The sequence below is a fragment of the Hordeum vulgare genome, chromosome 2H (assembly GCF_904849725.1).
Source record: "Hordeum vulgare subsp. vulgare chromosome 2H, MorexV3_pseudomolecules_assembly, whole genome shotgun sequence".
Lineage (NCBI taxonomy): Eukaryota > Viridiplantae > Streptophyta > Magnoliopsida > Poales > Poaceae > Hordeum > Hordeum vulgare.
In genome coordinates, this window is record NC_058519.1 from 576809855 (window position 1) to 576835717 (window position 25863).

The 25863-nt window shown below is 45.9% G+C and overlaps 79 non-coding genes and 4 pseudogenes across 79 annotated transcripts; all 83 read left to right on the forward strand.

Annotated features, from left to right (window-relative positions):
• The first annotated feature begins 95 nt into the window (after positions 1-95).
• LOC123437316 lies at positions 96-214 on the forward strand. The gene has a single exon (XR_006628503.1). It is a non-coding gene; the product is annotated as a 5S ribosomal RNA (ribosomal RNA).
• A 173-nt stretch (positions 215-387) lies between these two features.
• LOC123437667 lies at positions 388-506 on the forward strand. The gene has a single exon (XR_006628843.1). It is a non-coding gene; the product is annotated as a 5S ribosomal RNA (ribosomal RNA).
• Positions 507-679: 173 nt separating this feature from the next.
• Positions 680-798, forward strand: LOC123435673. The gene has a single exon (XR_006626925.1). It is a non-coding gene; the product is annotated as a 5S ribosomal RNA (ribosomal RNA).
• A 188-nt stretch (positions 799-986) lies between these two features.
• LOC123435407 lies at positions 987-1105 on the forward strand. The gene has a single exon (XR_006626660.1). It is a non-coding gene; the product is annotated as a 5S ribosomal RNA (ribosomal RNA).
• Positions 1106-1284: 179 nt separating this feature from the next.
• On the forward strand, positions 1285-1403 carry LOC123435807. The gene has a single exon (XR_006627053.1). It is a non-coding gene; the product is annotated as a 5S ribosomal RNA (ribosomal RNA).
• A 182-nt stretch (positions 1404-1585) lies between these two features.
• On the forward strand, positions 1586-1704 carry LOC123435113. Its single transcript, XR_006626374.1, has one exon. It is a non-coding gene; the product is annotated as a 5S ribosomal RNA (ribosomal RNA).
• Positions 1705-1901: 197 nt separating this feature from the next.
• On the forward strand, positions 1902-2020 carry LOC123432760. Its single transcript, XR_006624330.1, has one exon. It is a non-coding gene; the product is annotated as a 5S ribosomal RNA (ribosomal RNA).
• Positions 2021-2208: 188 nt separating this feature from the next.
• LOC123437944 lies at positions 2209-2327 on the forward strand. Its single transcript, XR_006629105.1, has one exon. It is a non-coding gene; the product is annotated as a 5S ribosomal RNA (ribosomal RNA).
• A 215-nt stretch (positions 2328-2542) lies between these two features.
• LOC123438531 lies at positions 2543-2661 on the forward strand. Its single transcript, XR_006629667.1, has one exon. It is a non-coding gene; the product is annotated as a 5S ribosomal RNA (ribosomal RNA).
• Positions 2662-2852: 191 nt separating this feature from the next.
• Positions 2853-2949, forward strand: LOC123433598 (annotated as a pseudogene).
• Positions 2950-3140: 191 nt separating this feature from the next.
• Positions 3141-3259, forward strand: LOC123433149. The gene has a single exon (XR_006624695.1). It is a non-coding gene; the product is annotated as a 5S ribosomal RNA (ribosomal RNA).
• Positions 3260-3450: 191 nt separating this feature from the next.
• On the forward strand, positions 3451-3569 carry LOC123434081. Its single transcript, XR_006625374.1, has one exon. It is a non-coding gene; the product is annotated as a 5S ribosomal RNA (ribosomal RNA).
• A 305-nt stretch (positions 3570-3874) lies between these two features.
• LOC123435010 lies at positions 3875-3993 on the forward strand. Its single transcript, XR_006626272.1, has one exon. It is a non-coding gene; the product is annotated as a 5S ribosomal RNA (ribosomal RNA).
• A 183-nt stretch (positions 3994-4176) lies between these two features.
• LOC123433247 lies at positions 4177-4295 on the forward strand. The gene has a single exon (XR_006624782.1). It is a non-coding gene; the product is annotated as a 5S ribosomal RNA (ribosomal RNA).
• A 158-nt stretch (positions 4296-4453) lies between these two features.
• Positions 4454-4572, forward strand: LOC123434082. Its single transcript, XR_006625376.1, has one exon. It is a non-coding gene; the product is annotated as a 5S ribosomal RNA (ribosomal RNA).
• Positions 4573-4742: 170 nt separating this feature from the next.
• LOC123433572 lies at positions 4743-4861 on the forward strand (annotated as a pseudogene).
• Positions 4862-5049: 188 nt separating this feature from the next.
• LOC123438768 lies at positions 5050-5168 on the forward strand. The gene has a single exon (XR_006629891.1). It is a non-coding gene; the product is annotated as a 5S ribosomal RNA (ribosomal RNA).
• A 191-nt stretch (positions 5169-5359) lies between these two features.
• On the forward strand, positions 5360-5478 carry LOC123436207. The gene has a single exon (XR_006627440.1). It is a non-coding gene; the product is annotated as a 5S ribosomal RNA (ribosomal RNA).
• A 269-nt stretch (positions 5479-5747) lies between these two features.
• LOC123434083 lies at positions 5748-5866 on the forward strand. The gene has a single exon (XR_006625377.1). It is a non-coding gene; the product is annotated as a 5S ribosomal RNA (ribosomal RNA).
• A 194-nt stretch (positions 5867-6060) lies between these two features.
• Positions 6061-6179, forward strand: LOC123438685. The gene has a single exon (XR_006629813.1). It is a non-coding gene; the product is annotated as a 5S ribosomal RNA (ribosomal RNA).
• A 194-nt stretch (positions 6180-6373) lies between these two features.
• LOC123438686 lies at positions 6374-6492 on the forward strand. The gene has a single exon (XR_006629814.1). It is a non-coding gene; the product is annotated as a 5S ribosomal RNA (ribosomal RNA).
• Positions 6493-6686: 194 nt separating this feature from the next.
• LOC123434887 lies at positions 6687-6805 on the forward strand. The gene has a single exon (XR_006626156.1). It is a non-coding gene; the product is annotated as a 5S ribosomal RNA (ribosomal RNA).
• Positions 6806-7023: 218 nt separating this feature from the next.
• LOC123436267 lies at positions 7024-7142 on the forward strand. The gene has a single exon (XR_006627498.1). It is a non-coding gene; the product is annotated as a 5S ribosomal RNA (ribosomal RNA).
• Positions 7143-7324: 182 nt separating this feature from the next.
• Positions 7325-7443, forward strand: LOC123435114. The gene has a single exon (XR_006626375.1). It is a non-coding gene; the product is annotated as a 5S ribosomal RNA (ribosomal RNA).
• A 182-nt stretch (positions 7444-7625) lies between these two features.
• Positions 7626-7744, forward strand: LOC123436208. Its single transcript, XR_006627441.1, has one exon. It is a non-coding gene; the product is annotated as a 5S ribosomal RNA (ribosomal RNA).
• Positions 7745-7977: 233 nt separating this feature from the next.
• Positions 7978-8096, forward strand: LOC123438150. Its single transcript, XR_006629309.1, has one exon. It is a non-coding gene; the product is annotated as a 5S ribosomal RNA (ribosomal RNA).
• A 191-nt stretch (positions 8097-8287) lies between these two features.
• On the forward strand, positions 8288-8406 carry LOC123434084. The gene has a single exon (XR_006625378.1). It is a non-coding gene; the product is annotated as a 5S ribosomal RNA (ribosomal RNA).
• A 218-nt stretch (positions 8407-8624) lies between these two features.
• Positions 8625-8743, forward strand: LOC123434085. The gene has a single exon (XR_006625379.1). It is a non-coding gene; the product is annotated as a 5S ribosomal RNA (ribosomal RNA).
• Positions 8744-8925: 182 nt separating this feature from the next.
• LOC123434087 lies at positions 8926-9044 on the forward strand. Its single transcript, XR_006625381.1, has one exon. It is a non-coding gene; the product is annotated as a 5S ribosomal RNA (ribosomal RNA).
• Positions 9045-9229: 185 nt separating this feature from the next.
• On the forward strand, positions 9230-9348 carry LOC123438525. Its single transcript, XR_006629661.1, has one exon. It is a non-coding gene; the product is annotated as a 5S ribosomal RNA (ribosomal RNA).
• A 197-nt stretch (positions 9349-9545) lies between these two features.
• Positions 9546-9664, forward strand: LOC123434088. The gene has a single exon (XR_006625382.1). It is a non-coding gene; the product is annotated as a 5S ribosomal RNA (ribosomal RNA).
• Positions 9665-9854: 190 nt separating this feature from the next.
• LOC123436054 lies at positions 9855-9973 on the forward strand. Its single transcript, XR_006627292.1, has one exon. It is a non-coding gene; the product is annotated as a 5S ribosomal RNA (ribosomal RNA).
• Positions 9974-10232: 259 nt separating this feature from the next.
• Positions 10233-10351, forward strand: LOC123434089. Its single transcript, XR_006625383.1, has one exon. It is a non-coding gene; the product is annotated as a 5S ribosomal RNA (ribosomal RNA).
• Positions 10352-10541: 190 nt separating this feature from the next.
• Positions 10542-10660, forward strand: LOC123436055. Its single transcript, XR_006627293.1, has one exon. It is a non-coding gene; the product is annotated as a 5S ribosomal RNA (ribosomal RNA).
• A 187-nt stretch (positions 10661-10847) lies between these two features.
• Positions 10848-10966, forward strand: LOC123432220. The gene has a single exon (XR_006623814.1). It is a non-coding gene; the product is annotated as a 5S ribosomal RNA (ribosomal RNA).
• A 221-nt stretch (positions 10967-11187) lies between these two features.
• LOC123437181 lies at positions 11188-11306 on the forward strand. Its single transcript, XR_006628375.1, has one exon. It is a non-coding gene; the product is annotated as a 5S ribosomal RNA (ribosomal RNA).
• Positions 11307-11491: 185 nt separating this feature from the next.
• Positions 11492-11610, forward strand: LOC123432364. Its single transcript, XR_006623950.1, has one exon. It is a non-coding gene; the product is annotated as a 5S ribosomal RNA (ribosomal RNA).
• A 221-nt stretch (positions 11611-11831) lies between these two features.
• Positions 11832-11950, forward strand: LOC123437287. The gene has a single exon (XR_006628476.1). It is a non-coding gene; the product is annotated as a 5S ribosomal RNA (ribosomal RNA).
• Positions 11951-12141: 191 nt separating this feature from the next.
• Positions 12142-12260, forward strand: LOC123434090. Its single transcript, XR_006625384.1, has one exon. It is a non-coding gene; the product is annotated as a 5S ribosomal RNA (ribosomal RNA).
• A 188-nt stretch (positions 12261-12448) lies between these two features.
• On the forward strand, positions 12449-12567 carry LOC123434091. The gene has a single exon (XR_006625385.1). It is a non-coding gene; the product is annotated as a 5S ribosomal RNA (ribosomal RNA).
• A 179-nt stretch (positions 12568-12746) lies between these two features.
• On the forward strand, positions 12747-12865 carry LOC123434092. Its single transcript, XR_006625386.1, has one exon. It is a non-coding gene; the product is annotated as a 5S ribosomal RNA (ribosomal RNA).
• Positions 12866-13045: 180 nt separating this feature from the next.
• On the forward strand, positions 13046-13164 carry LOC123438792. The gene has a single exon (XR_006629914.1). It is a non-coding gene; the product is annotated as a 5S ribosomal RNA (ribosomal RNA).
• A 179-nt stretch (positions 13165-13343) lies between these two features.
• LOC123436660 lies at positions 13344-13462 on the forward strand. Its single transcript, XR_006627873.1, has one exon. It is a non-coding gene; the product is annotated as a 5S ribosomal RNA (ribosomal RNA).
• Positions 13463-13644: 182 nt separating this feature from the next.
• On the forward strand, positions 13645-13763 carry LOC123436091. The gene has a single exon (XR_006627326.1). It is a non-coding gene; the product is annotated as a 5S ribosomal RNA (ribosomal RNA).
• A 182-nt stretch (positions 13764-13945) lies between these two features.
• LOC123434093 lies at positions 13946-14064 on the forward strand. Its single transcript, XR_006625387.1, has one exon. It is a non-coding gene; the product is annotated as a 5S ribosomal RNA (ribosomal RNA).
• A 184-nt stretch (positions 14065-14248) lies between these two features.
• Positions 14249-14367, forward strand: LOC123436662. The gene has a single exon (XR_006627875.1). It is a non-coding gene; the product is annotated as a 5S ribosomal RNA (ribosomal RNA).
• A 182-nt stretch (positions 14368-14549) lies between these two features.
• Positions 14550-14668, forward strand: LOC123437398. Its single transcript, XR_006628580.1, has one exon. It is a non-coding gene; the product is annotated as a 5S ribosomal RNA (ribosomal RNA).
• Positions 14669-14850: 182 nt separating this feature from the next.
• Positions 14851-14969, forward strand: LOC123436092. Its single transcript, XR_006627327.1, has one exon. It is a non-coding gene; the product is annotated as a 5S ribosomal RNA (ribosomal RNA).
• Positions 14970-15151: 182 nt separating this feature from the next.
• LOC123434094 lies at positions 15152-15270 on the forward strand. Its single transcript, XR_006625388.1, has one exon. It is a non-coding gene; the product is annotated as a 5S ribosomal RNA (ribosomal RNA).
• A 184-nt stretch (positions 15271-15454) lies between these two features.
• LOC123437438 lies at positions 15455-15573 on the forward strand. The gene has a single exon (XR_006628618.1). It is a non-coding gene; the product is annotated as a 5S ribosomal RNA (ribosomal RNA).
• Positions 15574-15755: 182 nt separating this feature from the next.
• On the forward strand, positions 15756-15874 carry LOC123437399. Its single transcript, XR_006628581.1, has one exon. It is a non-coding gene; the product is annotated as a 5S ribosomal RNA (ribosomal RNA).
• A 200-nt stretch (positions 15875-16074) lies between these two features.
• LOC123434095 lies at positions 16075-16193 on the forward strand. The gene has a single exon (XR_006625389.1). It is a non-coding gene; the product is annotated as a 5S ribosomal RNA (ribosomal RNA).
• A 188-nt stretch (positions 16194-16381) lies between these two features.
• LOC123434096 lies at positions 16382-16500 on the forward strand. The gene has a single exon (XR_006625390.1). It is a non-coding gene; the product is annotated as a 5S ribosomal RNA (ribosomal RNA).
• A 196-nt stretch (positions 16501-16696) lies between these two features.
• On the forward strand, positions 16697-16815 carry LOC123437546. The gene has a single exon (XR_006628720.1). It is a non-coding gene; the product is annotated as a 5S ribosomal RNA (ribosomal RNA).
• A 200-nt stretch (positions 16816-17015) lies between these two features.
• Positions 17016-17134, forward strand: LOC123432417. Its single transcript, XR_006624001.1, has one exon. It is a non-coding gene; the product is annotated as a 5S ribosomal RNA (ribosomal RNA).
• A 188-nt stretch (positions 17135-17322) lies between these two features.
• Positions 17323-17438, forward strand: LOC123433415. Its single transcript, XR_006624914.1, has one exon. It is a non-coding gene; the product is annotated as a 5S ribosomal RNA (ribosomal RNA).
• A 182-nt stretch (positions 17439-17620) lies between these two features.
• LOC123432419 lies at positions 17621-17739 on the forward strand. Its single transcript, XR_006624003.1, has one exon. It is a non-coding gene; the product is annotated as a 5S ribosomal RNA (ribosomal RNA).
• Positions 17740-17927: 188 nt separating this feature from the next.
• On the forward strand, positions 17928-18046 carry LOC123432398. The gene has a single exon (XR_006623983.1). It is a non-coding gene; the product is annotated as a 5S ribosomal RNA (ribosomal RNA).
• A 194-nt stretch (positions 18047-18240) lies between these two features.
• Positions 18241-18359, forward strand: LOC123437193. Its single transcript, XR_006628387.1, has one exon. It is a non-coding gene; the product is annotated as a 5S ribosomal RNA (ribosomal RNA).
• A 193-nt stretch (positions 18360-18552) lies between these two features.
• Positions 18553-18683, forward strand: LOC123433347 (annotated as a pseudogene).
• A 182-nt stretch (positions 18684-18865) lies between these two features.
• Positions 18866-18984, forward strand: LOC123437400. Its single transcript, XR_006628582.1, has one exon. It is a non-coding gene; the product is annotated as a 5S ribosomal RNA (ribosomal RNA).
• Positions 18985-19166: 182 nt separating this feature from the next.
• On the forward strand, positions 19167-19285 carry LOC123434098. Its single transcript, XR_006625392.1, has one exon. It is a non-coding gene; the product is annotated as a 5S ribosomal RNA (ribosomal RNA).
• Positions 19286-19464: 179 nt separating this feature from the next.
• LOC123434099 lies at positions 19465-19583 on the forward strand. The gene has a single exon (XR_006625393.1). It is a non-coding gene; the product is annotated as a 5S ribosomal RNA (ribosomal RNA).
• A 188-nt stretch (positions 19584-19771) lies between these two features.
• Positions 19772-19890, forward strand: LOC123436964. The gene has a single exon (XR_006628170.1). It is a non-coding gene; the product is annotated as a 5S ribosomal RNA (ribosomal RNA).
• Positions 19891-20083: 193 nt separating this feature from the next.
• Positions 20084-20202, forward strand: LOC123431576. The gene has a single exon (XR_006623167.1). It is a non-coding gene; the product is annotated as a 5S ribosomal RNA (ribosomal RNA).
• A 200-nt stretch (positions 20203-20402) lies between these two features.
• On the forward strand, positions 20403-20521 carry LOC123437195. Its single transcript, XR_006628388.1, has one exon. It is a non-coding gene; the product is annotated as a 5S ribosomal RNA (ribosomal RNA).
• Positions 20522-20709: 188 nt separating this feature from the next.
• On the forward strand, positions 20710-20828 carry LOC123432399. Its single transcript, XR_006623984.1, has one exon. It is a non-coding gene; the product is annotated as a 5S ribosomal RNA (ribosomal RNA).
• Positions 20829-21029: 201 nt separating this feature from the next.
• On the forward strand, positions 21030-21148 carry LOC123434100. The gene has a single exon (XR_006625394.1). It is a non-coding gene; the product is annotated as a 5S ribosomal RNA (ribosomal RNA).
• Positions 21149-21344: 196 nt separating this feature from the next.
• Positions 21345-21475, forward strand: LOC123433353 (annotated as a pseudogene).
• A 182-nt stretch (positions 21476-21657) lies between these two features.
• LOC123432617 lies at positions 21658-21776 on the forward strand. Its single transcript, XR_006624191.1, has one exon. It is a non-coding gene; the product is annotated as a 5S ribosomal RNA (ribosomal RNA).
• Positions 21777-21973: 197 nt separating this feature from the next.
• LOC123434101 lies at positions 21974-22092 on the forward strand. Its single transcript, XR_006625395.1, has one exon. It is a non-coding gene; the product is annotated as a 5S ribosomal RNA (ribosomal RNA).
• A 182-nt stretch (positions 22093-22274) lies between these two features.
• On the forward strand, positions 22275-22393 carry LOC123431554. Its single transcript, XR_006623146.1, has one exon. It is a non-coding gene; the product is annotated as a 5S ribosomal RNA (ribosomal RNA).
• Positions 22394-22577: 184 nt separating this feature from the next.
• Positions 22578-22696, forward strand: LOC123431829. The gene has a single exon (XR_006623417.1). It is a non-coding gene; the product is annotated as a 5S ribosomal RNA (ribosomal RNA).
• A 187-nt stretch (positions 22697-22883) lies between these two features.
• Positions 22884-23002, forward strand: LOC123438106. Its single transcript, XR_006629267.1, has one exon. It is a non-coding gene; the product is annotated as a 5S ribosomal RNA (ribosomal RNA).
• Positions 23003-23184: 182 nt separating this feature from the next.
• LOC123431555 lies at positions 23185-23303 on the forward strand. Its single transcript, XR_006623147.1, has one exon. It is a non-coding gene; the product is annotated as a 5S ribosomal RNA (ribosomal RNA).
• Positions 23304-23488: 185 nt separating this feature from the next.
• Positions 23489-23607, forward strand: LOC123438907. Its single transcript, XR_006630022.1, has one exon. It is a non-coding gene; the product is annotated as a 5S ribosomal RNA (ribosomal RNA).
• Positions 23608-23792: 185 nt separating this feature from the next.
• Positions 23793-23911, forward strand: LOC123438107. The gene has a single exon (XR_006629268.1). It is a non-coding gene; the product is annotated as a 5S ribosomal RNA (ribosomal RNA).
• Positions 23912-24092: 181 nt separating this feature from the next.
• Positions 24093-24211, forward strand: LOC123431556. Its single transcript, XR_006623148.1, has one exon. It is a non-coding gene; the product is annotated as a 5S ribosomal RNA (ribosomal RNA).
• Positions 24212-24423: 212 nt separating this feature from the next.
• Positions 24424-24542, forward strand: LOC123436805. The gene has a single exon (XR_006628015.1). It is a non-coding gene; the product is annotated as a 5S ribosomal RNA (ribosomal RNA).
• Positions 24543-24724: 182 nt separating this feature from the next.
• On the forward strand, positions 24725-24843 carry LOC123436424. The gene has a single exon (XR_006627650.1). It is a non-coding gene; the product is annotated as a 5S ribosomal RNA (ribosomal RNA).
• A 182-nt stretch (positions 24844-25025) lies between these two features.
• LOC123436425 lies at positions 25026-25144 on the forward strand. Its single transcript, XR_006627651.1, has one exon. It is a non-coding gene; the product is annotated as a 5S ribosomal RNA (ribosomal RNA).
• Positions 25145-25356: 212 nt separating this feature from the next.
• On the forward strand, positions 25357-25475 carry LOC123438431. Its single transcript, XR_006629573.1, has one exon. It is a non-coding gene; the product is annotated as a 5S ribosomal RNA (ribosomal RNA).
• A 179-nt stretch (positions 25476-25654) lies between these two features.
• Positions 25655-25773, forward strand: LOC123434102. Its single transcript, XR_006625396.1, has one exon. It is a non-coding gene; the product is annotated as a 5S ribosomal RNA (ribosomal RNA).
• The last annotated feature ends 90 nt before the right edge of the window (positions 25774-25863 follow it).

Sequence of the window (25863 nt, forward strand, 5' to 3'; positions counted from 1 at the left end):
TCCCACCGCGATTGAGACCCAACGACTAGTAGTAGTAGTAGTAGTAGTAGTAGTAGTAGGGGCAAGCATAAGGAACAAATAGATAGTTGCATGTCGGATGCGATCATACCAGCACTAAAGCACCGGATCCCATCAGAACTTCGAAGTTAAGCGTGCTTGGGCGAGAGTAGTACTAGGATGGGTGACCTTCTGGGAAGTCCTCGTGTTGCATTCCCCTTTTTAAATATATTTTTGCGCCACGTGACAAGGATGACGCGGGACCGTGATCTATATGACCTCATTTTCTTATTTTTGACGATTACTGTGTGACTTTTCCCACCGCGCTTGACACCCAACGACTAGTAGTAGTAGGGGCAAGCATAAGGAACAAATAGATAGTTGCATGTCGGATGCGATCATACCAGCACTAAAGCACCGGATCCCATCAGAACTCCGAAGTTAAGCGTGCTTGGGCGAGAGTAGTACTAGGATGGGTCACCTCCTAGGAAGTCCTCGTGTTGCATTCCCCTTTTTAAATATATTTTTGCGCCACGTGACAAGGATGACGCGGGAGCGTGATCTATATGACCTCATTTTCTTATTTTTGACGATTACTGTGTGACTTTTCCCACCGCGCTTGACACCCAACGACTAGTAGTAGTAGGGGCAAGCATAAGGAACAAATAGATAGTTGCATGTCGGATGCGATCATACCAGCACTAAAGCACCGGATCCCATCAGAACTCCGAAGTTAAGCGTGCTTGGGCGAGAGTAGTACTAGGATGGGTCACCTCCTGGGAAGTCCTCGTGTTGCATTCCCCTTTTTAAATATATTTTTGCGCCACGTGACAAGGATGACGCGGGACCGTGATCTATATGACCTCATTTTCTTATTTTTGACGATTACTGTGTGACTTTTCCCACCGCGCTTGACACCCAACGACTAGTAGTACTAGTAGTAGTAGTAGTAGGGGCAAGCATAAGGAACAAATAGATAGTTGCATGTCGGATGCGATCATACCAGCACTAAAGCACCGGATCCCATCAGAACTCCGAAGTTAAGCGTGCTTGGGCGAGAGTAGTACTAGGATGGGTGACCTCCTGGGAAGTCCTCGTGTTGCATTTCCCTTTTTAAATATATTTTTGCGCCACGTGACAAGGATGACGCGGGACCGTGATCTATATGATCTCATTTTCTTATTTTTGACGATTACTGTGTGACTTTTCCCACCGCGCTTGACACCCAACGACTAGTAGTAGTAGTAGTAGGGGCAAGCATAAGGAACAAATAGATAGTTTCATGTCGGATGCGATCATACCAGCACTAAAGCACCGGATCCCATCAGAACTCTGAAGTTAAGCGTGCTTGGGCGAGAGTAGTACTAGGATGGGTGACCTCCTGGGAAGTCCTCGTGTTGCATTCCCCTTTTTAAATATATTTTTGCGCCACGTGACAAGGATGACGCGGGAACGTGATCTATATGACCTCATTTACTTATTTTTGACGATTACTGTGTGACTTTTCCCACCGCGCTTGACACCCAACGACTAGTAGTAGTAGTAGTAGTAGGGGCAAGCATAAGGAACAAATAGATAGTTGCATGTCGGATGCGATCATACCAGCACTAAAGCACCGGATCCCATCAGAACTCCGAAGTTAAGCGTGCTTGGGCGAGAGAAGTACTAGGATGGGTGACCTCCTGGGAAGTCCTCGTGTTGCATTCCCCTTTTTAAATATATTTTTGCGCCACGTGACAAGGATGACGCGGGACCGTGATCTATATGACCTCATTTTCTTATTTTTGACGATTACTTTGTGACTTTTCCCACCGCGCTTGACACCCAACGATTAGTAGTAGTAGTAGTAGTAGTAGTAGTAGTAGTAGGGGCAAGCATAAGGAAGAAATAGATAGTTGCATGTCGGATGCGATCATACCAACACTAAAGCACCGGATCCCATCAGAACTCCGAAGTTAAGCGTGCTTGGGCGAGAGTAGTACTAGGATGGGTGACCTCCTGTGATGTCCTCGTGTTGCATTCCCCTTTTTAAATATATTTTTGCGCCACGTGACAAGGATGACGCGGGAGCGTGATCTATATGACCTCATTTTCTTATTTTTGACGATTAGTGTGTGACTTTTCCCACCGCGCTTGACACCCAACGACTAGTAGTAGTAGTAGTAGTAGTAGTAGGGGCAAGCATAAGGAACAAATAGATAGTTGCATGTCGGATGCGATCATACCAGCACTAGAGCACCGGATCCCATCAGAACTTCGAAGTTAAGCGTGCTTGGGCGAGAGTAGTACTAGGATGGGTGACCTCCTGGGAAGTCCTCGTGTTGCATTCCCCTTTTTAAATATATTTTTGCGCCACGTGACAAGGATGACGCGGGACCGTGATCTATATGACCTCATTTTCTTATTTTTGACGATTACTGTGTGACTTTTCCCACCGCGCTTGACACCCAACGACTAGTAGTAGTAGTAGTAGTAGTAGTAGTAGTAGTAGTAGTAGTAGTAGTAGTAGGGGCAAGCATAAGGAACAAATAGATAGTTGCATGTCGGATGCGATCATACCAGCACTAAAGCATCGGATCCCATCAGAACTTCGAAGTTAAGCGTGCTTGGGCGAGAGTAGTACTAGGATGGGTGACCTCCTGGGAAGTCCTCGTGTTGCATTCCCCTTTTTAAATATATTTTTGCGCCACGTGACAAGGATGACGCGGGAGCGTGATCTATATGACCTCATTTTCTTACTTTTGACGATTACTGTGTGACTTTTCCCACCGCGCTTGACACCCAACGACTAGTAGTAGTAGTAGTAGTAGTAGTAGTAGGGGCAAGCATAAGGAACAAATAGATAGTTGCATGTCGGATGCGATCAGACCAACACTAAAGCACCGGATCCCATCAGAACTCCGAAGTTAAGCGTGCTTGGGCGAGAGTAGTACTAGGATCGTGTTGCATTCCCCTTTTTAAATATATTTTTGCGCCACGTGACAAGGATGACGCGGGAGCGTGATCTATATGACCTCATTTTCTTACTTTTGACGATTACTGTGTGACTTTTCCCAACGCGCTTGACACCCAACGACTAGTAGTAGTAGTAGTAGTAGTAATAGTAGGGGCAAGCATAAGGAACAAATAGATAGTTGCATGTCGGATGCGATCAGACCAACACTAAAGCACCGGATCCCATCAGAACTCCGAAGTTAAGCGTGCTTGGGCGAGAGTAGTACTAGGATTGGTGACCTTTTGGGAAGTCCTCGTGTTGCATTCCCCTTTTTAAATATATTTTTGCGCCACGTGACAAGGATGACGCGGGAGCGTGATCTATATGACCTCATTTTCTTATTTTTGACGATTACTGTGTGACTTTTCCCACCGCGCTTGACACCCAACGACTAGTAGTAGTAGTAGTAGTAGTAGTAGTAGGGGCAAGCATAAGGAACAAATAGATAGTTGCATGTCGGATGCGATCATACCAGCACTAAAGCACCGGATCCCATCAGAACTCCGAAGTTAAGCGTGCTTGGGCGAGAGTAGTACTAGGATGGGTGACCTCCTGGGAAGTCCTCGTGTTGCATTCCCCTTTCGAAATATATTTTTGCGCCACGTGACAAGGATGACGCGGGACCGTGATCTATATGACCTCATTTTCTTATTTTTGACGATTACCGTGTGACTTTTCCCACCACGCTTGACACCCAACGACTAGTAGTAGTAGTAGTAGTAGTAGTAGTCGTAGTAGTAGTACTAGTACTAGTAGTAGTAGTACTAGTAGTAGTAGTACTAGTAGTAGTAGTAGTAGTAGTACTAGTAGTAGTAGTAGTAGTACTAGTAGTAGTAGTAGTAGTAGGGGCAAGCATAAGGAACAAATAGATAGTTGCATGTCGGATGCGATCATACCAGCACTAAAGCACCGGATCCCATCAGAACTCCGAAGTTAAGCGTGCTTGGGCGAGAGTAGTACTATGATGGGTGACCTCCTGGGAAGTCCTCGTGTTGCATTCCCCTTTTTAAATAAATATATTTTGGCGCCACGTGACAAGGATGACGCGGGAGCGTGATCTATATGACCTCATTTTCTTATTTTTGACGATTACTGTGTGACTTTTCCCACCGCGCTTGACACCCAACGACTAGTAGTAGTAGGAGTAGGGGCAAGCATAAGGAACAAATAGATAGTTGCATGTCGGATGCGATCAAAGCAGCACTAAAGAACCGGATCCCATGAGAACTCCGAAGTTAAGCGTGCTTGGGCGAGAGTAGTACTAGGATGGGTGACCTCCTGGGAAGTCCTCGTGGTGCATTCCCCTTTTTAAATATATTTTTGCGTCACGTGACAAGGATGACGCGGGACCGTGATCTATATGACCTCATTTTCTTATTTTTGACGATTACTGTGTGACTTTTCCCACCGCGCTTGACACCCAAGGGGCAAGCATAAGGAACAAATAGATAGTTGCATGTCGGATGCGATCATACCAGCACTAAAGCACCGGATCCCATCAGAACTCCGAAGTTAAGCGTGCTTGGGCGAGAGTAGTACTAGGATGGGTGACCTCCTGGGAAGTCCTCGTGTTGCATTCCCCTTTTTAAATATATTTTTGCGCCACGTGACAAGGATGACGCGGGAGCGTGATCTATATGACCTCATTTTCTTATTTTTGACGATTACTGTGTGACTTTTCCCACCGCGCTTGACACCCAACGACTAGTAGTAGTAGTAGTAGTAGTAGTAGTAGTAGGGGCAAGCATAAGTACAAAAAGATAGTTGCATGTCGGATTTGGATCCCATCAGAACTCCGAAGTTAAGCGTGCTTGGGCGAGAGTAGTACTAGGATGGGTGACCTCCTGGGAAGTCCTTGTGTTGCATTCCCCTTTTTAAATATATTTTTGCGCCACGTGACAAGGATGACGCGGGAGCGTGATCTATATGACCTCATTTTCTTATTTTTGACGATTACTGTGTGACTTTTCCCACCGCGCTTGACACCCAACGACTAGTAGTAGTAGTAGTAGTAGTACTAGGGGCAAGCATAAGGAACAAATAGATAGTTGCATGTCGAATGCGATCATACCAGCACTAAAGCACCGGATCCCATCAGAACTCTGAAGTTAAGCTTGCTTGGGCGAGAGTAGTACTAGGATGGGTGACCTCTTGGGAAGTCCTCGTGTTGCATTCCCCTTTTTAAATATATTTTGGCGCCACGTGACAAGGATGACGCGGGAGCGTGATCTATATGACCTCATTTTCTTATTTTTGACGATTACTGTGTGACTTTTCCCACCGCGCTTGACACCCAACGACTAGTAGTAGTAGTAGTAGTAGTAGTAGTAGGGGCAAGCATAAGGAACAAATAGATAGTTGCATGTCGGATGCGATCATACCAGCACTAAAGCACCGGATCCCATCAGAACTCCGAAGTTAAGCGTGCTTGGGCGAGAGTAGTACTAGGATGGGTGACCTCCTGGGAAGTCCTCGTGGTGCATTCCCCTTTTTAAATATATTTTTGCGCCACGTGACAAGGATGACGCGGGACCGTGATCTATATGACCTCATTTTCTTATTTTTGACGATTACTGTGTGACTTTTCCCACCGCGCTTGACACCCAACGACTAGTAGTAGTAGTAGTAGTAGTACTAGTAGTAGTAGTAGTAGTAGTAGTAGTAGTAGTAGTAGTAGTAGTAGTAGTAGTAGTAGTAGTAGTAGTAGTAGTAGTAGTAGGGGCAAGCATAAGGAACAAATAGATAGTTGCATGTCGGATGCGATCATACCAGCACTAAAGCACCGGATCCCATCAGAACTCCGAAGTTAAGCGTGCTTGGGCGAGAGTAGTACTAGGATGGGTGACCTCCTGGGAAGTCCTCGTGTTGCATTCCCCTTTTTAAATATATTTTTGCACCACGTGACAAGGATGACGCGGGAGCGTGATCTATATGACCTCATTTTCTTATTTTTGACGATTACTGTGTGACTTTTCCCACCGCGCTTGACACCCAACGACTAGTAGTAGTAGTAGTAGTAGTAGTAGTAGTAGGGGCAAGCATAAGGAACAAATAGATAGTTGCATGTCGGATGCGATCATACCAGCACTAAAGCACTGGATCCCATCAGAACTCCGAAGTTAAGCGTGCTTGGGTGAGAGTAGTACTAGGATGGGTGACCTCCTGGGAAGTCCTTGTGTTGCATTCCCCTTTTTAAATATATTTTTGCGCCACGTGACAAGGATGACGCGGGAGCGTGATCTATATGACCTCATTTTCTTATTTTTGACGATTACTGTGTGACTTTTCCCACCGCGCTTGACACCCAACGACTAGTAGTAGTAGTAGTAGTAGTAGTAGTAGTAGGGGCAAGCATAAGGAACAAAGAGATAGTTGCATGTCGGATGCGATCATACCAGCACTAAAGCACTGGATCCCATCAGAACTCCGAAGTTAAGCGTGCTTGGGTGAGAGTAGTACTAGGATGGGTGACCTCCTGGGAAGTCCTTGTGTTGCATTCCCCTTTTTAAATATATTTTTGCGCCACGTGACAAGGATGACGCGGGAGCGTGTTCTATATGACCTCATTTTCTTATTTTTGACGATTACTGTGTGACTTTTCCCACCGCGCTTGACACCCAACGACTAGTAGTAGTAGTAGTAGTAGTAGTAGTAGTAGGGGCAAGCATAAGGAACAAATAGATAGTTGCATGTCGGATGCGATCATACCGGCACTAAAGCACCGGATCCCATCAGAACTCCGAAGTTAAGCGTGCTTGGGCGAGAGTAGTACTAGGATGGGTGACCTCCTGGGAAGTCCTCGTGTTGCATTCCCCTTTTTAAATATATTTTTGCGCCACGTGACAAGGATGACGCGGGACCGTGATCTATATGACCTCATTTTCTTATTTTTGACGATTACAGTGTGACTTTTCCCACCGCGCTTGACACCCAACGACTAGTAGTAGTAGTAGTAGTAGTAGTAGTAGTAGTAGTAGTACTGGTAGTACTAGTAGGGGCAAGCATAAGGAACAAATAGATTGTTGCATGTCGGATGCGATCATACCAGCACTAAAGCACCGGATCCCATCAGAACTCCGAAGTTAAGCGTGCTTGGGCGAGAGTAGTACTAGGATGGGTGACCTCCTCGGAAGTCCTCGTGTTGCATTCCCCTTTTTAAATATATTTTTGCGCCACGTGACAAGGATGACGCGGGAGCGTGATCTATATGACCTCATTTTCTTATTTTTGACGATTACTGTGTGACTTTTCCCACCGCGCTTGACACCCAACGACTAGTAGTAGTAGTAGTAGTAGGGGCAAGCATAAGGAACAAATAGATAGTTGCATGTCGGATGCGATCATACCAGCACTAAAGCACCGGATCCCATCAGAACTCCGAAGTTAAGCGTGCTTGGGCGAGAGAAGTACTAGGATGGGTGACCTCCTGGGAAGTCCTCGTGTTGCATTCCCCTTTTTAAATATATTTTTGCGCCACGTGACAAGGATGACGCGGGACCGTGATCTATATGACCTCATTTTCTTATTTTTGACGATTACTGTGTGACTTTTCCCACCGCGCTTGACACCCAACGACTAGTAGTAGTAGTAGTAGTAGGGGCAAGCATAAGGAACAAATAGATAGTTGCATATCGGATGCGATCATACCAGCACTAAAGCACCGGATCCCATCAGAACTCCGAAGTTAAGCGTGCTTGGGCGAGAGTAGTACTAGGATGGGTGACCTCCTGGGAAGTCCTCGTGGTGCATTCCCCTTTTTAAATATATTTTTGCGCCACGTGACAAGGATGACGCGGGACCGTGATCTATATGACCTCATTTTCTTATTTTTGACGATTACTGTGTGACTTTTCCCACCGCGCTTGACACCCAACGACTAGTAGTAGTAGTAGTAGTAGTACTAGTAGTAGTAGTAGTAGTAGTAGTAGTAGTAGTAGTAGTAGTAGTAGGGGCAAGCATAAGGAACAAATAGATAGTTGCATGTCGGATGCGATCATACCAGCACTAAAGCACCGGATCCCATGAGAACTTCGAAGTTAAGCGTGCTTGGGCGAGAGTAGTACTAGGATGGGTGACCTCCTGGGAAGTCCTCGTGTTGCATTCCCCTTTTTAAATATATTTTTGCGCCACGTGACAAGGATGACGCGGGAGCGTGATCTATATGACCTCATTTTCTTAATTTTGACGATTACTGTGTGACTTTTCCCACCGCGCTTGACACCCAACGACTAGTAGTAGTAGTAGTAGTAGTAGTAGTAGGGGCAAGCATAAGGAACAAATAGATAGTTGCATGTCGGATGCGATCATACCAGCACTAAAGCACCGGATCCCATCAGAACTCCGAAGTTAAGCGTGCTTGGGCGAGAGTAGTACTAGGATGGGTGACCTCCTGGGAAGTCCTCGTGTTGCATTCCCCTTTTTAAATATATTTTTGCGCCACGTGACAAGGATGACGCGGGACCGTGATCTATATGACCTCATTTTCTTATTTTTGACGATTACAGTGTGACTTTTCCCACCGCGCTTGACACCCAAAGACTAGTAGTAGTAGTAGTAGTAGTAGTAGTAGTAGTAGTAGTACTGGTAGTACTAGTAGGGGCAAGCATAAGGAACAAATAGATTGTTGCATGTCGGATGCGATCATACCAGCACTAAAGCACCGGATCCCATCAGAACTCCGAAGTTAAGCGTGCTTGGGCGAGAGTAGTACTAGGATGGGTGACCTCCTGGGAAGTCCTCGTGTTGCATTCCCCTTTTTAAATATATTTTTGCGCCACGTGACAAGGATGACGCGGGAGCGTGATCTATATGACCTCATTTTCTTATTTTTGACGATTACTGTGTGACTTTTCCCACCGCGCTTGACACCCAACGACTAGTAGTAGTAGTAGTAGTAGGGGCAAGCATAAGGAACAAATAGATAGTTGCATGTCGGATGCGATCATACCAGCACTAAAGCACCGGATCCCATCAGAACTCCGAAGTTAAGCGTGCTTGGGCGAGAGTAGTACTAGGATGGGTGACCTCCTGGGAAGTCCTCGTGTTGCATTCCCCTTTTTAAATATATTTTTGCGCCACGTGACAAGGATGACGCGGGACCGTGATCTATATGACCTCATTTTCTTATTTTTGACGATTACTGTGTGACTTTTCCCACCGCGCTTGACACCCAACGACTAGTAGTAGTAGTAGTAGTAGTAGGGGCAAGCATAAGGAACAAATAGATAGTTGCATGTCGGATGCGATCATATCAGCACTAAAGCACTGGATCCCATCAGAACTCCGAAGTTAAGCGTGCTTGGGCGAGAGTAGTACTAGGATGGGTGACCTCCTGGGAAGTCCTTGTGTTGCATTCCCCTTTTTAAATATATTTTTGCGCCACGTGACAAGGATGACGCGAGAGCGTGATCTATATGACCTCATTTTCTTATTTTTGACGATTACTGTGTGACTTTTCCCACCGCGCTTGACACCCAACGACTAGTAGTAGTAGTAGTAGTAGTAGTAGTAGTAGTAGGGGCAAGCATAAGGAACAAATAGATAGTTGCATGTCGGATGCGATCATACCAGCACTAAAGCACCGGATCCCATCAGAACTCCGAAGTTAAGCGTGCTTGGGCGAGAGTAGTACTAGGATGGGTGACCTCCTGGGAAGTCCTCGTGTTGCATTCCCCTTTTTAAATATATTTTTGCGCCACGTGACAAGGATGACGCGGGAGCGTGATCTATATGACCTCATTTTCTTATTTTTGACGATTACTGTGTGACTTTTCCCACCGCGCTTGACACCCAACGACTAGTAGTAGTAGTAGTAGTAGTAGTAGTAGGGGCAAGCATAAGTACAAATAGATAGTTGCATGTCGAATGCGATCATACCAGCACTAAAGCACTGGATCCCATCAGAACTCCGAAGTTAAGCGTGCTTGGGCGAGAGTAGTACTAGGATGGGTGACCTCCTGGGAAGTCCTTGTGTTGCATTCCCATTTTAAATATATTTTTGCGCCACGTGACAAGGATAACGCGGGAGCGTGACTTCCCTTGTGTTGCATTCCCCTTTTTAAATATATTTTTGCGCCACATGACAAGGATGACGCGGGAGCGTGATCTATATGACCTCATTTTCTTATTTTTGACGATTACTGTGTGACTTTTCCCACCGCGCTTGACACCCAACGACTAGTAGTAGTAGTAGTAGTAGTAGTAGGGGCGAGCATAAGGAACAAATAGATAGTTGCATGTCGGATGCGATCATACCAGCACTAAAGCACCGGATCCCATCAGAACTCCGAAGTTAAGCGTGCTTGGGCGAGAGTAGTACTAGGATGGGTGACCTCCTGGGAAGTCCTCGTGTTGCATTCCCCTTTTTAAATATATTTTTGCGCCACGTGACAAGGATGACGCGGGAGCGTGATCTATATGACCTCATTTTCTTATTTTTGACGATTACTGTGTGACTTTTCCCACCGCGCTTGACACCCAACGACTAGTAGTAGTAGTAGTAGTAGTAGTAGTAGGGGCAAGCATAAGTACAAATAGATAGTTGCATGTCGAATGCGATCATACCAGCACTAAAGCACTGGATCCCATCAGAACTCCGAAGTTAAGCGTGCTTGGGCGAGAGTAGTACTAGGATGGGTGACCTCCTGGGAAGTCCTTGTGTTGCATTCCCATTTTAAATATATTTTTGCGCCACGTGACAAGGATAACGCGGGAGCGTGATCTATATGACCTCATTTTCTTATTTTTGACGATTACTGTGTGACTTTTCCCACCGTGCTTGACACCCAACGACTAGTAGTAGTAGTAGTAGTAGTAGTAGGGGCAAGCATAAGGAACAAATAGATAGTTGCATGTCGGATGCGATCATACCAGCACTAAAGCACCGGATCCCATCAGAACTCCGAAGTTAAGCGTGCTTGGGCGACAGTAGTACTAGGATGGGTGACCTCCTGGGAAGTCCTCGTGGTGCATTCCCCTTTTTAAATATATTTTTGCGCCACGTGACAAGGATGACGCGGGACCGTGATCTATATGACCTCATTTTCTTATTTTTGACGATTACTGTGTGACATTTCCCACCACGCTTGACACCCAACGACTAGTAGTAGTAGTAGTAGTAGTAGTAGTAGTAGTAGTAGTAGTAGTAGTAGTAGTAGTAGGGGCAAGCATAAGGAACAAATAGATAGTTGCATGTCGGATGCGATCATACCAGCACTAAAGCACCGGATCCCATCAGAACTCCGAAGTTAAGCGTTCTTGGGCGAGAGTAGTACTAGGATGGGTGACCTCCTGGGAAGTCCTCGTGTTGCATTCCCCTTTTTAAATATATTTTTGCGCCACGTGACAAGGATGACGCGGGAGCGTGATCTATATGACCTCATTTTCTTATTTTTGACGATTACTGTGTGACTTTTCCCACCGCGCTTGACACCCAACGACTAGTAGTAGTAGTAGTAGTAGTAGGGGCAAGCATAAGGAACAAATAGATAGTTGCATGTCGGATGCGATCATACCAGCACTAAAGCATTGGATCCCATCAGAACTCCGAAGTTAAGCGTGCTTGGGTGAGAGTAGTACTAGGATGGGTGACCTCCTGGGAAGTCCTTGTGTTGCATTCCCCTTTTTAAATATATTTTTGCGCCACGTGACAAGGATGACGCGGGAGCGTGATCTATATGACCTCATTTTCTTATTTTTGACGATTACTGTGTGACTTTTCCCTCCGCGCTTGACACCCAACGACTAGTAGTAGTAGTAGTAGTAGTAGTAGTAGTAGTAGTAGTAGTACTGGTAGTACTAGTAGGGGCAAGCATAAGGAACAAATAGATTGTTGCATGTCGGATGCGATCATACCAGCACTAAAGCACCGGATCCCATCAGAACTCCGAAGTTAAGCTTGCTTGGGCGAGAGTAGTACTAGGATGGGTGACCTCCTGGGAAGTCCTCGTGTTGCATTCCCCTTTTTAAATATATTTTTGCGCCACGTGACAAGGATGACGCGGGAGCGTGATCTATATGACCTCATTTTCTTATTTTTGACGATTACTGTGTGACTTTTCCCACCGCGCTTGACACCCAACGACTAGTAGTAGTAGTAGTAGTAGTAGTAGTAGGGGCAAGCATAAGGAACAAATAGATAGTTGCATGTCGGATGCGATCATACCAGCACTAAAGCACCGGATCCCATCAGAACTCCGAAGTTAAGCGTGCTTGGGCGAGAGTAGTACTAGGATGGGTGACCTCCTGGGAAGTCCTCGTGTTGCATTCCCCTTTTTAAATATATTTTTGCGCCACGTGACAAGGATGACGCGGGAGCGTGATCTATATGACCTCATTTTCTTATTTTTGACGATTACTGTGTGACTTTTCCCACCGCGCTTGACACCCAACGACTAGTAGTAGTAGTAGTAGTAGTAGTAGGGGCAAGCATAAGGAACAAATAGATAGTTGCATGTCGGATGCGATCATACCAGCACTAAAGCACCGGATCCCATCAGAACTCCGAAGTTAAGCGTGCTTGGGCGAGAGTAGTACTAGGATGGGTGACCTCCTGGGAAGTCCTCGTGTTGCATTCCCCTTTTTAAATATATTTTTGCGCCACGTGACAAGGATGACGCGGGAGCGTGATCTATATGACCTCATTTTCTTATTTTTGACGATTACTGTGTGACTTTTCCCACCGCGCTTGACACCCAACGACTAGTAGTAGTAGTAGTAGGGGCAAGCATAAGGAACAAATAGATAGTTGCATGTCGGATGCGATCATACCAGCACTAAAGCACCGGATCCCATCAGAACTCCGAAGTTAAGCGTGCTTGGGCGAGAGTAGTACTAGGATGGGTGACCTCCTGGGAAGTCCTCGTGTTGCATTCCCCTTTTTAAATATATTTTTGCGCCACGTGACAAGGATGACGCGGGACCGTGATCTATATGACCTCATTTTCTATTTTTGACGATTACTGTATGACTTTTCCCACCGCGCTTGACACCCAACGACTAGTAGTAGTAGTAGTAGTAGGGCAAGCATAAGGAACAAATAGATAGTTGCATGTCGAATGCGATCATACCAACACTAAAGCACCGGATCCCATCAGAACTTCGAAGTTAAGCGTGCTTGGGCGAGAGTAGTACTAGGATGGGTGACCTCCTGGGAAGTCCTCGTGTTGCATTCCCCTTTTTAAATATATTTTTGCGCCACGTGACAAGGATGACGCGGGAGCGTGATCTATATGACCTCATTTTCTTATTTTTGACGATTACTGTGTGACTTTTCCCACCGCGCTTGACACCCAACGACTAGTAGTAGTAGTAGTAGGGGCAAGCATAAGGAACAAATAGATAGTTGCATGTCGGATGCGATCATACCAGCACTAAAGCACCGGATCCCATCAGAACTCCGAAGTTAAGCGTGCTTGGGCGAGAGTAGTACTAGGATGGGTGACCTCCTGGGAAGTCCTCGTGTTGCATTACCCTTTTTAAATATATTTTTGCGCCACGTGACAAGGATGACGCGGGACCGTGATCTATATGACCTCATTTTCTTATTTTTGACGATTACTGTGTGACTTTTCCCACCGCGCTTGACACCCAACGACTACTAGTAGTAGTAGTAGTAGGGGCAAGCATAAGGAACAAATAGATAGTTGCATGTCGGATGCGATCATACCAGCACTAAAGCACCGGATCCCATCAGAACTCCAAAGTTAAGCGTGCTTGGGCGAGAGTAGTACTAGGATGGGTGACCTCCTGGGAAGTCCTCGTGTTGCATTCCCCTTTTTAAATATATTTTTGCGCCACGTGACAAGGATGACGCGGGAACGTGATCTATATGACCTCATTTTCTTATTTTTGACGATTACTGTGTGACTTTTCCCACCGCGCTTGACACCCAACGAGTAGTAGTAGTAGTAGTAGTAGGGGCAAGCATAAGGAACAAATAGATAGTTGCATGTCGGATGCGATCATACCAGCACTAAAGCACCGGATCCCATCAGAACTCCGAAGTTAAGCGTGCTTGGGCGAGAGTAGTACTAGGATGGGTGACCTCCTGGGAAGTCCTCGTGTTGCATTCCCCTTTTTAAATATATTTTTGCGCCACGTGACAAGGATGACGCGGGACCGTGATCTATATGACCTCATTTTCTTATTTTTGACGATTACTGTAAGACTTTTCCCACCGCGCTTGACACCCAACGACTAGTAGTAGTAGTAGTAGTAGTAGGGCAAGCATAAGGAACAAATAGATAGTTGCATGTCGAATGCGATCATACCAGCAGTAAAGCACCGGATCCCATCAGAACTCCGAAGTTAAGCGTGCTTGGGCGAGAGTAGTACTAGGATGGGTGACCTCCTGGGAAGTCCTCGTGTTGCATTCCCCTATTTAAATATATTTTTGCGCCACGTGACAAGGATGACGCGGGAGCGTGATCTATATGACCTCATTTTCTTATTTTTGACGATTACTGTGTGACTTTTCCCACCGCGCTTGACACCCAACGACTAGTAGTAGTAGTAGTAGTAGGGGCAAGCATAAGGAACAAATAGATAGTTGCATGTCGGATGCGATCATACCAGCACTAAAGCACCGGATCCCATCAGAACTCCGAAGTTAAGCGTGCTTGGGCGAGAGTAGTACTAGGATGGGTGACCTCCTGGGAAGTCGTCGTGTTGCATTCCCCTTTTTAAATATATTTTTGCGCCACGTGACTAGGATGACGCGGGACCGTGATCTATATGACCTCATTTTCTTATTTTTGACGATTACTGTGTGACTTTTCCCACCGCGCTTGACACCCAACGACTAGTAGTAGTAGTAGTAGTAGGGGCAAGCATAAGGAACAAATAGATAGTTGCATGTCGGATGCGATCATACCAGCACTAAAGCACCGGATCCCATCAGAACTCCAAAGTTAAGCGTGCTTGGGCGAGAGTAGTACTAGGATGGGTGACCTCCTGGGAAGTCCTCGTGTTGCATTCCCCTTTTTAAATATATTTTTGCGCCACGTGACAAGGATGACGCGGGAACGTGATCTATATGACCTCATTTTCTTATTTTTGACGATTACTGTGTGACTTTTCCCACCGCGCTTGACACCCAACGACTAGTAGTAGTAGTAGTAGTAGGGGCAAGCATAAGGAACAAATAGATAGTTGCATGTCGGATGCGATCATACCAGCACTAAAGCACCGGATCCCATCAGAACTCCGAAGTTAAGCGTGCTTGGGCGAGAGTAGTACTAGGATGGGTGACCTCCTGGGAAGTCCTCGTGTTGCATTCCCCTTTTTAAATATATTTTTGCGCCACGTGACAAGGATGACGCGGGACCGTGATCTATATGACCTCATTTTCTTATTTTTGACGATTACTGTAAGACTTTTCCCACCGCGCTTGACACCCAACGACTAGTAGTAGTAGTAGTAGTAGTAGGGCAAGCATAAGGAACAAATAGATAGTTGCATGTCGAATGCGATCATACCAGCACTAAAGCACCGGATCCCATCAGAACTCCGAAGTTAAGCGTGCTTGGGCGAGAGTAGTACTAGGATGGGTGACCTCCTGGGAAGCCCTCGTGTTGCATTCCCCTATTTAAATATATTTTTGCGCCACGTGACAAGGATGACGCGGGAGCGTGATCTATATGACCTCATTTTCTTATTTTTGACGATTACTGTGTGACTTTTCCCACCGCGCTTGACACCCAACGACTAGTAGTAGTAGTAGTAGTAGGGGCAAGCATAAGGAACAAATAGATAGTTGCATGTCGGATGCGATCATACCAGCACTAAAGCACCGGATCCCATCAGAACTCCGAAGTTAAGCGTGCTTGGGCGAGAGTAGTACTAGGATGGGTGACCTCCTGGGAAGTCGTCGTGTTGCATTCCCCTTTTTAAATATATTTTTGCGCCACGTGACTAGGATGACGCGGGACCGTGATCTATATGACCTCATTTTCTTATTTTTGACGATTACTGTGTGACTTTTCCCACCGCGCTTGACACCCAACGACTAGTAGTAGTAGTAGTAGTAGTAGTAGTAGTAATAGTAGGGGCAAGCATAAGGAACAAATAGATAGTTGCATGTCGGATGCGATCATACCAGCACTAAAGCACCGGATCCCATCAGAACTCCGAAGTTAAGCGTGCTTGGGCGAGAGTAGTACTAGGATGGGTGACCTCCTGGGAAGTCCTCGTGTTGCATTCCCCTTTTTAAATATATTTTTGCGCCACGTGACAAGGATGACGCGGGACCGTGATCTATATGACCTCATTTTCTTATTTTTGACGATTACTGTGTGACTTTTCCCACCGCGCTTGACACCCAACGACTAGTACTAGTAGTAGTAGTAGTAGTAGGGGCAAGCATAAGGAACAAATAGATAGTTGCATGTCGGATGCGATCATACCAGCACTAAAGCACCGGATCCCATCAGAACTCCGAAGTTAAGCGTGCTTGGGCGAGAGTAGTACTAGGATGGGTGACCTCCTGGGAAGTCCTCGTGTTGCATTCCCCTTTTTAAATATATTTTTGCGCCACGTGACAAGGATGACGCGGGAACGTGATCTATATGACCTCATTTTCTTATTTTTGATGATTACTGTGTGACTTTTCCCACCGCGCTTGACACCCAACGACTAGTAGTAGTAGTAGTAGTAGTAGTAGTAGTAGTAGGGGCAACATAAGGAACAAATAGATAGTTGCATGTCGGATGCGATCATACCAGCACTAAAGCACCGGATCCCATCAGAACTCCGAAGTTAAGCGTGCTTGGGCGAGAGTAGTACTAGGATGGGTGACCTCCTGGGAAGTCCTCATGTTGCATTCCCCTTTTTAAATATATTTTTGCGCCACGTGACAAGGATGACGCGGGACCGTGATCTATATGACCTCATTTTCTTATTTTTGACGATTACTGTGTGACTTTTCCCACCGCGCTTGACACCCAACGACTAGTAGTAGTAGTAGTAGTAGTAGTAGTAGTAGTAGTAGGGGCAAGCATAAGGAACAAATAGATAGTTGCATGTCGGATGCGATCATACCAGCACTAAAGCACAGGATCCCATCAGAACTACGAAGTTAAGCGTGCTTGGGCGAGAGTAGTACTAGGATGGGTGACCTCCTGGGAAGTCCTCGTGTTGCATTCCCCTTTTTAAATATATTTTTGCGCCACGTGACAAGGATGACGCGGGACCGTGATCTATATGACCTCATTATCTTATTTTTGACGATTACTGTGTGACTTTTCCCACCGCGCTTGACACCCAACGACTAGTACTAGTAGTAGTAGTAGTAGTAGGGGCAAGCATAAGGAACAAATAGATAGTTGCATGTCGGATGCGATCATACCAGCACTAAAGCATCGCATCCCATCAGAACTCCGAAGTTAAGCGTGCTTGGGCGAGAGTAGTACTAGGATGGGTGACCTCCTGGGAAGTCCTCGTGTATTTTTGCGCCACGTGACAAGGATGACGCGGGACCGTGATCTATATGACCTCATTTTCTTATTTTTGACGATTACTGTGTGACTTTTCCCACCGCGCTTGACACCCAACGACTAGTAGTAGTAGTAGTAGTAGTAGTAGTAGTAGTAGTAGGGGCAAGCATAAGGAACAAATAGATAGTTGCATGTCGGATGCGATCATACCAGCACTAAAGCACAGGATCCCATCAGAACTACGAAGTTAAGCGTGCTTGGGCGAGAGTAGTACTAGGATGGGTGACCTCCTGGGAAGTCCTCGTGTTGCATTCCCCTTTTTAAATATATTTTTGCGCCACGTGACAAGGATGACGCGGGACCGTGATCTATATGACCTCATTATCTTATTTTTGACGATTACTGTGTGACTTTTCCCACCGCGCTTGACACCCAACGACTAGTACTAGTAGTAGTAGTAGTAGTAGGGGCAAGCATAAGGAACAAATAGATAGTTGCATGTCGGATGCGATCATACCAGCACTAAAGCATCGCATCCCATCAGAACTCCGAAGTTAAGCGTGCTTGGGCGAGAGTAGTACTAGGATGGGTGACCTCCTGGGAAGTCCTCGTGTTGCATTCCCCTTTTTAAATATATTTTTGCGCCACGTGACAAGGATGACGCGGGAACGTGATCTATATGACCTCATTTTCTTATTTTTGATGATTACTGTGTGACTTTTCCCACCGCGCTTGACACCCAACGACTAGTAGTAGTAGTAGTAGTAGTAGTAGTAGTAGGGGCAAGCATAAGGAACAAATAGATAGTTGCATGTCGGATGCGATCATACCAGCACTAAAGCACAGGATCCCATCAGAACTCCGAAGTTAAGCGTGCTTGGGCGAGAGTAGTACTAGGATGGGTGACCTCCTGGGAAGTCCTCGTGTTGCATTCCCCTTTTTAAATATATTTTTGCGCCACGTGACAAGGATGACGCGGGACCGTGATCTATATGACCTCATTTTCTTATTTTTGACGATTACTGTGTGACTTTTCCCACCGCGCTTGACACCCAACGACTAGTAGTAGTAGTAGTAGTAGTAGTAGTAGTAGGGCAAGCATAAGGAACAAATAGATAGTTGCATGTCGGATGCGATCATACCAGCACTAAAGCACCGGATCCCATCAGAACTCCGAAGTTAAGCGTGCTTGGCCGAGAGTAGTACTAGGATGGGTACTAGGATGGGTGACCTCCTTGGAAGTCCTCGTGTTGCATTCCCCTTTTTAAATATATTTTTGCGCCACGTGACAAGGATGACGCGGGAGCGTGATCTATATGACCTCATTTTCTTATTTTTGACGATTACTGTGTGACTTTTCCCACCGCGCTTGACACCCAACGACTAGTAGTAGTAGTAGTAGTAGGGGCAAGCATAAGGAACAAATAGATAGTTGCATGTCGGATGCGATCATACCAGCACTAAAGCACCGGATCCCATCAGAACTCCGAAGTTAAGCGTGCTTGGGCGAGAGTAGTACTAGGATGGGTGACCTCCTGGGAAGTCGTCGTGTTGCATTCCCCTTTTTAAATATATTTTTGCGCCACGTGACTAGGATGACGCGGGACCGTGATCTATATGACCTCATTTTCTTATTTTTGACGATTACTGTGTGACTTTTCCCACCGCGCTTGACACCCAACGACTAGTAGTAGTAGTAGTAGTAGGGGCAAGCATAAGGAACAAATAGATAGTTGCATGTCGGATGCGATCATACCAGCACTAAAGCACCGGATCCCATCAGAACTCCGAAGTTAAGCGTGCTTGGGCGAGAGTAGTACTAGGATGGGTGACCTCCTGGGAAGTCCTCGTGTTGCATTCCCCTTTTTAAATATATTTTTGCGCCACGTGACAAGGATGACGCGGGACCGTGATCTATATGACCTCATTTTCTTATTTTTGACGATTATAGTGTGACTTTTCCCACCGCGCTTGACACCCAACGACTAGTAGTAGTAGTAGTAGGGGCAAGCATAAGGAACAAATAGATAGTTGAAGGTCGGATGCGATCATACCAGCACTAAAGCACCGGATCCCATCAGAACTCCGAAGTTAAGCGTGCTTGGGCGAGAGTAGTACTAGGATGGGTGACCTCCTGGGAAGTCCTCGTGTTGCATTCCCCTTTTTAAATATATTTTTGCGCCACGTGACAAGGATGACGCGGGACCGTGATCTATATGACCTCATTTTCTTATTTTTGACGATTACTGTGTGACTTTTCCCACCGCGCTTGACACCCAACGACTAGTACTAGTAGTAGTAGTAGTAGTAGGGGCAAGCATAAGGAACAAATAGATAGTTGCATGTCGGATGCGATCATACCAGCACTAAAGCACCGGATCCCATCAGAACTCCGAAGTTAAGCGTGCTTGGGCGAGAGTAGTACTAGGATGGGTGACCTCCTGGAAAGTCCTCGTGTTGCATTCCCCTTTTTAAATATATTTTTGCGCCACGTGACAAGGATGACGCGGGAACGTGATCTATATGACCTCATTTTCTTATTTTTGATGATTACTGTGTGACTTTTCCCACCGCGCTTGACACCCAACGACTAGTAGTAGTAGTAGTAGTAGTAGTAGTAGTAGGGGCAACATAAGGAACAAATAGATAGTTGCATGTCGGATGCGATCATACCAGCACTAAAGCACCGGATCCCATCAGAACTCTGAAGTTAAGCGTGCTTGGGCGAGAGTAGTACTAGGATGGGTGACCTCCTGGGAAGTCCTCATGTTGCATTCCCCTTTTTAAATATATTTTTGCGCCACGTGACAAGGATGACGCGGGACCGTGATCTATATGACCTCATTTTCTTATTTTTGACGATTACTGTGTGACTTTTCCCACCGCGCTTGACACCCAACGACTAGTAGTAGTAGTAGTAGTAGTAGTAGTAGTAGTAGTAGGGGCAAGCATAAGGAACAAATAGATAGTTGCATGTCGGATGCGATCATACCAGCACTAAAGCACAGGATCCCATCAGAACTCCGAAGTTAAGCGTGCTTGGGCGAGAGTAGTACTAGGATGGGTGACCTCCTGGGAAGTCCTCGTGTTGCATTCCCCTTTTTAAATATATTTTTGCGCCACGTGACAAGGATGACGCGGGACCGTGATCTATATGACCTCATTATCTTATTTTTGACGATTACTGTGTGACTTTTCCCACCGCGCTTGACACCCAACGACTAGTACTAGTAGTAGTAGTAGTAGTAGGGGCAAGCATAAGGAACAAATAGATAGTTGCATGTCGGATGCGATCATACCAGCACTAAAGCATCGCATCCCATCAGAACTCCGAAGTTAAGCGTGCTTGGGCGAGAGTAGTACTAGGATGGGTGACCTCCTGGGAAGTCCTCGTGTTGCATTCCCCTTTTTAAATATATTTTTGCGCCACGTGACAAGGATGACGCGGGAACGTGATCTATATGACCTCATTTTCTTATTTTTGATGATTACTGTGTGACTTTTCCCACCGCGCTTGACACCCAACGACTAGTAGTAGTAGTAGTAGTAGTAGTAGTAGTAGTAGTAGGGGGCAAGCATAAGGAACAAATAGATAGTTGCATGTCGGATGCGATCATACCAGCACTAAAGCACCGGATCCCATCAGAACTCCGAAGTTAAGCGTGCTTGGGCGAGAGTAGTACTAGGATGGGTGACCTCCTGGGAAGTCCTCGTGTTGCATTCCCCTTTTTAAATATATTTTTGCGCCACGTGACAAGGATGACGCGGGACCGTGATCTATATGACCTCATTTTCTTATTTTTGACGATTACTGTGTGACTTTTCCCACCACGCTTGACACCCAACGACTAGTAGTAGTAGTAGTAGTAGTAGTAGTAGTAGTAGGGCAAGCATAAGGAACAAATAGATAGTTGCATGTCGGATGCGATCATACCAGCACTAAAGCACCGGATCCCATCAGAACTCCGAAGTTAAGCGTGCTTGGCCGAGAGTAGTACTAGGATGGGTACTAGGATGGGTGACCTCCTCGGAAGTCCTCGTGTTGCATTCCCCTTTTTAAATATATTTTTGCGCCACGTGACAAGGATGACGCGGGAGCGTGATCTATATGACCTCATTTTCTTATTTTTGACGATTACTGTGTGACTTTTCCCACCGCGCTTGACACCCAACGACTAGTAGTAGTAGTAGTAGTAGGGGCAAGCATAAGGAACAAATAGATAGTTGCATGTCGGATGCGATCATACCAGCACTAAAGCATCGGATCCCATCAGAACTCCGAAGTTAAGCGTGCTTGGGCGAGAGTAGTACTAGGATGGGTGACCTCTTGTGATGTCCTCGTGTTGCATTCCCCTTTTTAAATATATTTTTGCGCCACGTGACAAGGATGACGCGGGAGCGTGATCTATATGACCTCATTTTCTTATTTTTGACGATTATTGTGTGACTTTTCCCACCGCGCTTGACACCCAACGACTAGTAGTAGTAGTAGTAGTAGTAGTAGTAGTAGTAGGGGCAAGCATAAGGAACAAATAGATAATTGCCTGTCGGATGCGATCATACCAGCACTAAAGCACCGGATCCCATCAGAACTCCGAAGTTAAGCGTGCTTGGGCGAGAGTAGTACTAGGATGGGTGACCTCCTGGGAAGTCCTCGTGTTGCATTCCCCTTTTTAAATATATTTTTGCGCCACGTGACAAGGATGACGCGGGACCGTGATCTATATGACCTCATTTTCTTATTTTTGACGATTATAGTGTGACTTTTCCCACCGCGCTTGACACCCAACGACTAGTAGTAGTAGTAGTAGTAGGGGCAAGCATAAGGAACAAATAGATAGTTGAAGGTCGGATGCGATCATACCAGCACTAAAGCACCGGATCCCATCAGAACTCCGAAGTTAAGCGTGCTTTGGCGAGAGTAGTACTAGGATGGGTGACCTCCTGTGAAGTCCTCGTGTTGCATTCCCCTTTTTAAATATATTTTTGCGCCACGTGACAAGGATGACGCGGGACCGTGATCTATATGACCTCATTTTCTTATTTTTGACGATTACTGTGTGACTTTTCCCACCGCGCTTGACACCCAACGACTAGTAGTAGTAGTAGTAGTAGTAGGGCAAGCATAAGGAACAAATAGATAGTTGCATGTCGGATGCGATCATACCAGCACTAAAGCACCGGATCCCATCAGAACTCCGAAGTTAAGCGTGCTTGGGCGAGAGTAGTACTAGGATGGGTGACCTCTTGTGATGTCCTCGTGTTGCATTCCCCTTTTTAAATATATTTTTGCGCCACGTGACAAGGATGACGCGGGAGCGTGATCTATATGACCTCATTTTCTTATTTTTGACGATTATTGTGTGACTTTTCCCACCGCGCTTGACACCCAACGACTAGTAGTAGTAGTAGTAGTAGTAGGGTAGCAAGCATAAGGAACAAATAGATAGTTGCATGTCGGATGCGATCATACCAGCACTAAAGCACCTGATCCCATCAGAACTCCGAAGTTAAGCGTGCTTGGGCGAGAGTAGTACTAGGATGGGTGACCTTCTGGGAAGTCCTCGTGTTGCATTCCCCTTTTTAAATATATTTTTGCGCCACGTGACAAGGATGACGCGGGACCGTGATCTATATGACCTCATTTTCTTATTTTTGACGATTATAGTGTGACTTTTCCCACCGCGCTTGACACCCAACGACTAGTAGTAGTAGTAGTAGTAGGGGCAAGCATAAGGAACAAATAGATAGTTGAAGGTCGGATGCGATCATACCAGCACTAAAGCACCGGATCCCATCAGAACTCCGAAGTTAAGCGTGCTTTGGCGAGAGTAGTACTAGGATGGGTGACCTCCTGTGAAGTCCTCGTGTTGCATTCCCCTTTTTAAATATATTTTTGCGCCACGTGACAAGGATGACGCGGGACCGTGATCTATATGACCTCATTTTCTTATTTTTGACGATTACTGTGTGACTTTTCCCACCGCGCTTGACACCCAACGACTAGTAGTAGTAGTAGTAGTAGTAGGGGCAAGCATAAGGAACAAATAGATAGTTGCATGTCGGATGCGATCATACCAGCACTAAAGCACCGGATCCCATCAGAACTCCGAAGTTAAGCGTGCTTGGGCGAGAGTAGTACTAGGATGGGTGACCTCCTGTGATGTCCTCGTGTTGCATTCCCCTTTTTAAATATATTTTTGCGCCACGTGACAAGGATGACGCGGGAGCGTGATCTATATGACCTCATTTTCTTATTTTTGACGATTATTGTGTGACTTTTCCCACCGCGCTTGACACCCAACGACTAGTAGTAGTAGTAGTAGTAGTAGGGGCAAGCATAAGGAACAAATAGATAGTTGCATGTCGGATGCGATCATACCAGCACTAAAGCACCTGATCCCATCAGAACTCCGAAGTTAAGCGTGCTTGGGCGAGAGTAGTACTAGGATGGGTGACCTTCTGGGAAGTCCTCGTGTTGCATTCCCCTTTTTAAATATATTTTTGCGCCACGTGACAAGGATGACGCGGGACCGTGATCTATATGACCTCATTTTCTTATTTTTGACGATTATAGTGTGACTTTTCCCACCGCGCTTGACACCCAATGACTAGTAGTAGTAGTAGTAGTAGGGCAAGCATAAGGAACAAATAGATAGTTGCATGTCGGATGCGATCATACCAGCACTAAAGCACCGGATCCCATCAGAACTCCGAAGTTAAGCGTGCTTTGGCGAGAGTAGTACTAGGATGGGTGACCTCCTGTGAAGTCCTCGTGTTGCATTCCCCTTTTTAAATATATTTTTGCGCCACGTGACAAGGATGACGCGGGACCGTGATCTATATGACCTCATTTTCTTATTTTTGACGATTACTGTGTGACTTTTCCCACCGCGCTTGACACCCAACGACTAGTAGTAGTAGTAGTAGTAGTAGTAGTAGTAGTAGTAGTAGTAGTAGTAGGGGCAAGCATAAGGAACAAATAGATAGTTGCATGTCGGATGCGATCATACTAGCACTAAAGCACCGGATCCCATCAGAACTCCGAAGTTAAGCGTGCTTGGGCGAGAGTAGTACTAGGATGGGTGACCTTCTGGGAAGTCCTCGTGTTGCATTCCCCTTTTTAAATATATTTTTGCGCCACGTGACAAGGATGACGCGGGAGCGTGATCTATATGACCTCATTTTTTTATTTTTAACGATTACTGTGTGACTTTTCCCACCGCGCTTGACACCCAGCGACTAGTAGTAGTAGTAGTAGTAGGGGCAAGCATAAGGAACAAATAGATAGTTGCATGTCGGATGCGATCATACCAGCACTAAAGCATCGGATCCCATCAGAACTCCGAAGTTAAGCGTGCTTGGGCGAGAGTAGTACTAGGATGGGTGACCTCCTGGGAAGTCCTCGTGTTGCATTCCCCTTTTTAAATATATTTTTGCGCCACGTGACAAGGATGACGCGGGAGCGTGATCTATATGACCTCATTTTTTTATTTTTAACGATTACTGTGTGACTTTTCCCACCGCGCTTGACACCCAACGACTAGTAGTAGTAGTAGTAGTAGGGGCAAGCATAAGGAACAAATAGATAGTTGCATCTCGGATGCGATCATACCAGCACTAAAGCATCGGATCCCATCAGAACTCCGAAGTTAAGCGTGCTTGGGCGAGAGTAGTACTAGGATGGGTGACCTCCTGGGAAGTCCTCGTGTTGCATTCCCCTTTTTAAATATATTTTTGCGCCACGTGACAAGGATGACGCGGGAGCGTGATCTATATGACCTCATTTTCTTATTTTTGACGATTACTGTGTGACTTTTCCCATCGCGCTTGACACCCAACGACTAGTAGTCGTAGTAGTAGTAGTAGTAGTAGTAGTAGTAGTAGTAGTAGTAGGGGCAAGCATAAGGAACAAATAGATAGTTGCATGTCGGATGCGATCATACCAGCACTAAAGCACCGGATCCCATCAGAACTCCGAAGTTAAGCGTGCTTGGGCGATAGTAGTACTACGATGGGTGACCTCCTGGGAAGTCCTCGTGTTGCATTCCCCTTTTTAAATATATTTTTGCGCCACGTGACAAGGATGACGCGGGAGCGTGATCTATATGACCTCATTTTCTTATTTTTGACGATTACTGTGTGACTTTTCCCACCGCGCTTGACACCCAACGACTAGTAGTAGTAGTAGTAGGGGCAAGCATAAGGAACAAATAGATAGTTGCATGTCGGATGCGATCATACCAGCACTAAAGCACCGGATCCCATCAGAACTCCGAAGTTAAGCGTGCTTGGGCGAGAGTAGTACTAGGATGGGTGACCTCCTGGGAAGTCCTCGTGTTGCATTCCCCTTTTTAAATATATTTTTGCGCCACGTGACAAGGATGACGCGGGAGCGTGATCTATATGACCTCATTTTCTTATTTTTGACGATTACTG